At 46.8% G+C, this 8640-nt stretch overlaps 1 long non-coding RNA gene across 1 annotated transcript in view; it reads right to left on the reverse strand.

The window, feature by feature from the left end:
* Positions 1-3278: 3278 nt before the first annotated feature.
* The window catches only part of LOC106146861, a 9046-nt gene continuing 3684 nt past the window's right edge, over positions 3279-8640 (reverse strand). The window contains exons 3-4 of the long non-coding RNA XR_001231464.1: positions 6919-7454; positions 3279-5457 (exon numbers count right to left, since the gene is read on the reverse strand). This is a non-coding gene — a long non-coding RNA (uncharacterized LOC106146861). The remainder of the gene's footprint in view (positions 5458-6918; positions 7455-8640) is intronic.

An 8640-nucleotide genomic window follows, 5' to 3' on the forward strand; every position in this document is an offset into this window, starting at 1 on the left:
TCTGTCTGTCTGTGTGTCTATCTACCTATCCATCTATCTAATCTATCTATGCATTCATCCCATCCTATCATCTATCGATCATCTGTCTATCCATTCTATCATCTGTCTAATCTATGTATCCATCCTATCTATCCATCCCATCTATCTATGCATCCATCCCATCTATCTATCTATCCATCCATCCATCCCACCTATCTATGTATCTATCTACCCATCCATCCCATCTATCATCTATCTACCTACCTATCTGTCTATGCATCCATCCCATCTATCTATCTATCTATCTATCTATCTATCTATCTATCTATCTATCTATCTATTTGTCTGTCTGTCTGTGTATCCATCCATTCTATCTATCTGTGTATCTATCTATCCATCCATCCTATCTGTCTGTCTGTCTCTATCTATCCATCCATCCACCCATCCATCCTATCTATCTACCCATCCATCCCATCTATCATCTATCTATCTAATCTATCTACCCATCCATTCTGTCTGTCTCTATCTATCCATCCATCCATCCATCCATCCTACCTATCTATCCACCCATTCTATCTATCTATCTATCTATCTATCTATCTATCTATCTTTCTGTCATCTACCTATACATGCATGCATATATCTCCCTATTATCTATTCATCCATGTACACATCTATAAATTCATCTGTGTATGTATATCAGTGTCCCTTGGTCCACACGTTTAATTTGTCCCACCATTCTGGGGAAGCTTGCTGCGTTTGTATCCAAGCAGGACGTGCAGCCATGGTCATGTTCATCCCGATGTGGAATTCACCAGCCTGAGCAAAATTTTGCCAAACGCTTCTGTTCACAAACCAGACTGTTCATGAACTGAAGCATTCAAGAACCAAAGTACTGCTGTCTGTCCATGTGGCATCTGTCCACCTACGCATGCATGTATTCATGTTGACTTGAATCAACATGCATGTATGTATATATCTGCATCTCTATCCATTGATCTGTTTATATCGTTGTTTCTGATTATTTTGTATATTTATGTCATCTTGTTATGAAGCACGTAAGTCTCTGTTATCTACCTGCATAAGTATGCATGTATTATGTATGTATGTATCTATATTTATCTATTATCTATCTATCTATCATCTATCTATCTATGTATCTATCTATCTATCTTCCTGTGGTGACAGCCAGGGCAATATGTATCTATATTTTTCTATCTATATATCTATCTATGTTTTCTTTTTTCCGGTACCGGGAGTCGAACTCACGACCTTGCCCTTGCCAGGCAGGTGCTGTGCGGCTGAACTAAATCCCCAGCCCCATTTTTTTTTTCCCGATACCGGAAGTCGAACTCACGATGTTGTGCTTGCCAGGCAGGCACTGTGCCGCTGAGCTATATCCCCAGCCCTCCATCTATGTACATATCTAGCTATGTGTTTGTATCTATGTACAAATCATCCATTTTTATCTATTTATCATCTGTTTCTTTTGTGTTTCTGTGTCCATCGTTCACCCTTTGTCATGATTACTTTTCTTTCCTTGCTGAGACAAAATACCGGACACTAAAAAAATTTAGGAAGGAAAGATTTATGGAGCTCACAGTTTGTGAAGGTTTCAGTCTATAATCAGCCGGCTCCAACGCAGGGAGCTGGGGCACAGGGGTGGCCGTTCAAGGTAGCATAAGACAGCAAAAGCAGCAAAAGCGAAAAAGGGGAAAGAAGCCTCTTGCCGTCCCTAATAACATAAGCAGGCCGCCCGCCCTGGGGCTGACGTAGCCCTCCTCTTGCCCGGGCTCAGGATGTTTACAAAGTAAGGACCCTGGTCCCCTGCTGGGGTACTTAAACTTCCAAGCTTCCCCAACTGACACAACGGACAACATGCTAGAGGGGTACTGCTCTACACCCCAGGACGCAGACGTGCAGAGTCACTGAGTTAAGCTTCTGGATGCCTCAAAGTTGACACCACGGGTCAGCCATAAGCCCCGTGTAAGTGTGTGTACCGGTGTCTAACTAGCTATGCATGATCTTTCTTTCTTCCTGCGGATCCTATCACACATGTGACTTGGTGTGCATATTTGCACACACGCATGCTCACACTCACACATGAGCGCAGGGAGGTGCTGGCTTGGCTTGCTCCTCCCGGGCGCTGACACGGCTCAGAGGAAAAAGCCCCAGGATCCGGGACTGGGATGGCGTCCTTCGCCCATTGCAGCGTGAGAGGTGGGTGGCCCAGTGCTCCGCCTTCTTACACTAATTTACACACCAGGAATTTACACACCAGTTGCAACATAGCCAGGTGGCAACAACGTGATTGGTACCCCTAGGAAACGCTGACAAGGACACAGGAAGTTCCACGCTTGTATGTGAGAACTGGAAGTCCTTCTACCAAACATGGAAATGTTTTAATGTTTAGATCTTTGGTCGATGCTGACTTTATGCAATAGAACAACCATTTTTGATTTCCTGTCGTCTTGTTTGGAAATTGTGTCATTCTTAATCTTTTTTAATTCTTTATTCTCTTTAAAATAAAAAAAATATGGAAACATCACAACTTCATGTGAAGAAAATCGTTCCCCCTATACGTGTTTTGTTATGGTTTTCACATTTTGTTATTGTTCCTTTTGTGGGATAACTTGGAAGGTGGATTCTCCTCTGCGAATGTTTTATTTATGCATGCATTTCTTAATTCGGACTCCATTCTTGCCAAAAAGGAAAAAAAGTGATGCTGGAGAAAGCTTTTAGATGAAATGGTTTTAACTTGACATTATTCAAAACGTGGCAACATTCTATAAATCAGGACACAAATTAAATGCTTTTAAAAAAGGTAGTCATCAATATTCAAAGATTGCATTGTGCAAGCTCTGCAATGATTCAGGATAAAACTTCAATTTAAGGAAATTTCCATTGCTTTTTGTTTTGGTACGGGGAGTTGAATTGAGGACCTCGTGCTTGCCAGGCAGGCGCTGTGCCACTGAGCTACATCCCTGGCTAAGAAATTTCTATTTCTTTTTCTTTCTTTCTCTCTCTCTTTCTCTTTCTTTCTTTCTTTCTTTCTTTCTTTCTTTCTTTCTTTCTTTCTTTCTTTCCTTTCTTTCTTTCTTTCTTTCTTTCTTTCTTTCTTTCTTTCTTTCTTTCTCTCTTTCTCTCTTTCTCTCTTTCTCTCTTTCTCTCTTTCTCTCTTTCTCTCTTTCTTTTCCTTCCCTAAGTGAGAAAAAAAGAACAATAAAAATGACACAGGATTTCCAAACGAGATGATAGGAAATTAACCATGGTTATTATATTGCATATTGTTATCTTGAAAGTAGTTGCTTAGATTACCAGAGACAGGCATGCAAAATCGGTCAAACAATATAAGCACTAACTGTTCCTTTCAACGAACTAAGACAAATTAGCGGTGCAATTATCTTAGCTATCTCGTGTGTATATACATATCTCTTTTTCCTTTCTTTTTCTTCTCTTCCCCCACCTTCCCTTTTGAGGAGTTTCTTTCCCATTGTCCTGTCTCCCTGGTGTAAGAAACCGAAAGAGTGAATAAGACCCAAAAGGAAATTTCCATTTCTGTCCTGTGGTTTTCAAAGAGCTTGTCCGGAGAATTGGCAGAGGGTTTGCTGAGAAGAATTCGCCTTTCATGCTGTGTACGCCTCCTTGCAGCCCTGCGTTCTACACTCTGCATGGAGGGGGGAGGTAGGCGTTTTATCAGGGGCTGCTGGGCCAGTGGCCTTTGGCATAGTCCTGGGCTGAGCACAGCCTGGATGGTGGTGTCCTGGTGAGAGACAGAAAAGAGACACTGACACAGGAGAGAAGCCTCTTAGAGACAGAGGCACAGACGGGAATGATGGGGCCACCGCCCGAGGCCACCTGGATCCCCAGGAGGAAGCAGAGGCAGGAGGGTCTCGCCCGGAGCCAATAAGGCAAGTGCTGCCGGAGTCACCTTGGTCTCAGACTCTTGGGCTCCGGGCTGGGGAAGAATAGCTTTCTATTGTTTTCAGCCATTACGTGTCACAGTGCTCCCCCAAAACAAACCCCTTCCGGACACCCGCTGTGGCATGCTGCCTGCGAGCTCTAAGCCCCTGTTTTTGTTTCAGAGCTGAGACTAAGGCAGTCAGCGAAGCCGCCATTTGCACAGATTTCAGTGCAGCATTTAACCAAATCTGCACACGTTCTGCCGCCAGAGAAGCACGCTTTGAGCTTCTAGCGGGAGAGCTGAGCTTGACCCGTGACAGCCGGCAGGTTCCAGCCCAAAACTTCCAAGGGCTAAAGTGTAGAAATGTTGGAGTCACGTCTGCCCCATCCCAACAACGGAAGCAAAGGGCACCCAGGCACAGAGACAAGGGGTGGAAGCAGGGGTTCCTGCATTTGTTAACACTGGTCTGGGCGAACAGCTAATTGTGGCATTTCTGCACCCCAGCTCATGGCACCCGAGAGAGAGAGAGAGAGAGAGAGAGAGAGAGAGAGAGAGAGAGAGAGAGAGAGAGAGTGCTCCATGGTGTTTGTTGATGACTTGCAAGCTGAGACTGAAATGTGGATAATTACATCACACCTCGCACTTTTGAGCTCCTGGTTCACGGGCATATGGCATGGGGCCCCTTGCAGTTGGGTTTGAAGCTCTGTGTGTCTGGCTTAAGCTGGTGGCCCCACCCAGGCAGGTTTATCAGTGAGATGGCTGGTGACGATTTCACCAATGGATCCTCCCACACTGGAGCTGTTTTCTAAGCAGCTATTGCGGGGTGATCTTGGCGCCTTGGGGGTCTGGGGGATGGAGGTGGGACCTTGGGATCCAAATCTGGTCCCTGGGACCTGTGCTTTTGGCATTTCTACCTCCAGGGTGCTGTGAGTTCAGCAGGTTGCTTCTAGTGCACCTGTCCGCCATGATGAGCTGGCCTACCATGGACTGTACTCTCTGAAGCCATGAGTCAAAACAAATCTTTCTTTCTCTACACTGTTTCTTCAGGTGTCACCCCAGATCGACACAAAGCCGGCCACCTCAGAGGGGACCCATAGTGACCCGTCCCTTACGTAGAAGGATCATCTACTCCACAGCTTTGTTCTGGATTCCCACATGAAACATCCCACCCAGGAGAGCTGGGATGAATGATGCTACCCAGGAGAGCCAAGCCCAGGCAGACAGCTTTGGTGGGCTGTGCAAAGTCCAGAACACGAGTTGACTTTTGTGTGCTTTTTTGCTTTTTGGTGAAATGATTCTCATTTTATTTCCAAGCAAATGTAGTGACAACACACTGGCCCACCTTTCTAAGCAAAGCATTAATTTTCTTCCTGGCAAAGGAAAGAGCTCTGTTCTGTTTGCTCTGCTCTTTCCTTTTATAAGAGTGATGACCATATGTGATTCTTGGTATTTGGGAAATCTAAGGCGTGTTTTTGCTTACTAACCTGTCAAGTCTGGTTAACCAAGACGTCAGAGCAAGTTTTACACCAGGAACACACAGGAGATTACCCAGGTGGGCCTCGAGCTGGTGGTGACTTTGGGGAGAAAGAAGAAAAAAATATTCTAAAATGTCAGAATGACAGAGATGAGGGTCCTGTGTTTCCCATAGTTTTATACAGTTTACTTTGCTCATAAATATGCTTGGTCTGGAAATGTGCGTATGAAAGTGGTCCCTCCCTGGGCTCTCCAGAGCTGGTCCTGTTTGTCTCTCCCAGTCTGTCTCCCCTTAATCCATTCACAGTCTGTCTCAGGGCAGACACAGGTACCTCTTACATTATAACCTGTTCCTATCTCCCTCTAAAAAGCTACGTATAGTAGCCAGGTTTCTCTACAGAAACAAGAAATACAATGGATACATGGATGGAGAGATGGCTAGAGAGGAAATGATAGACGGGAAGATTAGATGAGAGATACATGGGACATGCGTGATAAACGGTCGACAGGCATGATAGATAGACACGTGTATGCATACAGGTAACAGGCACAGATAACGCGGAGATGGATAAATGAATGGATGACGGAATAGAAAAATAAATGATAGATAGTTAAGTACAGAGAGATACTTGAATAGATGAGATATATGATACAGATAGATTGATTGATAGATGATAGATAGATACATGATAGATAGATACATAATGGATGAATGGACAGATAGATGGGTGGATAGATACATGGATGGATGGATGGATGGACAAGTAAACAGACAGACAGACAGACAGACAGACAGATGGATGTCATGGTTTAGATCTATGATACCCCGCAGAAGTCTCCTGTGTGCAGAACTGAGGCTCTGGAAGGTGACTGGACCATGGGGTCTACACTCATGGGTGGGTTAATCCACTCACGAACCCACAGCTAACGGTGCTGTGCAGAGCCAGGGCCCGGAGTCACCAGGTCTGACCTGGGAGGGTTTATCTCTTGTGCTGTTCCTCCCTTTTCTCTCTCTCTCTCTGCCTTCTGGCCAACAGGATTCCAGCATCTTTCCCCCTCCGTCACTGCCCCGCCATATTGTTTCTGTGCTTGGGCCTGCCGACACGGACCGAAACTTCTGAGATTGCTAGCCAAAATCAACTTCTCTTCCTCTACATTGCCAGCACCTTGGGCATTGGTGCCAGCGATGAGGAAAGTGACCAAGGACAGAGAAAGAAAGAAGATGACTTCCCCACCTCCGCAGGCTCGGCCCCTAGCACACAACCTGTAAAATATCTCTTTGTACATAAATACTCTCTGGGTGGGGCTGGGGATTTAGCTCAGCGGCAAAGCGCCTGCCTGGCAAGCGCAAGGTCGTGAGTTCGGTTCCCAGTACTGGAAAAAAACCAAAAAAAAAAAAAAAAAAATACTCTCTGGGTAAATGAGCAGAGTTTCTCTGTCCCAGGTTGCTGGGTTATTCCTACTCCCGCCCTGCAGCTATAAGGCAGGCATTGTTGCTGGGACAGATGACATTTTCCCTGAAGGGCCACAGCAGTACTTCCGCCCCAGGACCTCCCACTCACCACAGAGCGGTCCTATTCTCCTTCCTGGGAACTCGGGTGGGTATCTGTTGTTGCTGTTACGGAGAGACGACTGCGGGAGAGATGCTGCATGACTTGGGCTTCTGCACGTGATACGAGTTCTGCTCGATTTTCACTCCCTGGGATTTTCACTCCCTTTGCAACCCAGGTACCTTTGGAAGCCAGCACGCTCTGAGCTCACCCAAGCCATGCAAAGAGGTCACGTGTGAGAGTTCTGTGGGAAAGCGTCCCCAGACATCTCAGCGAGGGCTGATTTCCAGGGTCAGGGTCTGTGGAACGGGCGCCATGCTCCGTTCCAGGGTCTGTGGCCGCCATCTTGAAATTCTCAGTAACTGTTTGGATGCGGGCTTTGGTTTTCCTTCTGCATGGGTCCCTGTGAGCCATGTAGCTGGTTCTCCTCTCAGCCGACAGCCAGCCTCAACTGTGTGAAATAGGTGTGAGCGAGGTTCTTCAGCAACTTCATCTCTGGGCCTTTAATTGGGGTAGAAGACCAGGACGGCTGGGATGTGTTCACCTGGCTGGTTGATGACAGAAATACACACAGCTGCTCTTTAAAACCATTCTGTTTCACAGGGATGTAGCTCAGTGCAAAGCACCTCACTGGCAGGTGTGAGGTCATGAGTTCAATTCCCAGCACCAAAACAACAGCAACAACAAAACCCATTCTGTTTGGGAATAGAGGATGACCCACAGCACCCGGAGTAATGAGATGTGTTAGAAATGACGTGTGTACGGATTTTGCTATTTTGTACCATTCTCTCTTACCAGGTGTGTATATTAGTCAGCTTTTTACCACATTCACAAAATAGTGCGGGTGGCCATTCACAAAGCAAAGAGGCGGATGTAGCTCACGCAGCTGGACCCTGAACGCCTCAACAGGACGGGTGTGAGTCACTTTGCCTGAGTTACCTCGTCCTAGTGACGATTGTGTTCCCAGGAAAAACCCATCATGGTTGAACCTGGAGGTCCCCCAAGCTGCTCTGCTGGGGGCTCTGTCTACATAGCAGCAGTGCTCGGAGCTGTGGCCTCTGCAGGGTGACTGGCTGTGGGAGGGGTCTGAGCTCACGAGCGGGTCAGTCTATGGATGGGCTCGCGACTTGGTGGCATTACTGGCAGGTGGCGGAGACGCAGGTGGTGCGGCCGGTGTGTACTAAGCAGTTCCTCGGCACCATGCCCCGGGAGCATCGCTTCGTCCCTGCCCTTCTCCCTGCTTCCCTGCTTCCCTGGGGTGAGCAGCTTTTCTCTTTCATCACACCTGCTCGCCGAGATGGTTCTGACTCATCACAGGTCTAAAAGTGATGGAGCCGGCCGGCCAAGGATTGAACCCACACACACCATGAGCTGAAATCACCCTCTCCTCCTGTAACTGCTTATTCTCAGGTATTTATCACAGTGGTGGAAATCGGACTCACACAGGGTCCTCAGTGACTGGACGACATCCTTCTAGGCCCCACTTCTTTGACTTTCACCAGCTCCTGCACCTAGTGGAGGACCAGCCTCTAAAATGTGGATGGGAAGGGGACACCCCTTGGCTAACCAGAGCAGTATTTCTTTAACCGTCTCTGTCATGCAAAACAAATTACAGGTTCTCCATCATAATGCATAAACCATGTACCAACCATCTTCCCCACTGTGCATTCATCTATTCATTCATTCATGAATCCACCCACCTCCCCATCCACCCATCCATCCACCACCCACCTA

The sequence above is a fragment of the Chinchilla lanigera genome, unplaced genomic scaffold (genome assembly GCF_000276665.1).
Source record: "Chinchilla lanigera isolate Chin_1 unplaced genomic scaffold, ChiLan1.0 scaffold00098, whole genome shotgun sequence".
In the NCBI taxonomy this organism is placed as follows: domain Eukaryota; kingdom Metazoa; phylum Chordata; class Mammalia; order Rodentia; family Chinchillidae; genus Chinchilla; species Chinchilla lanigera.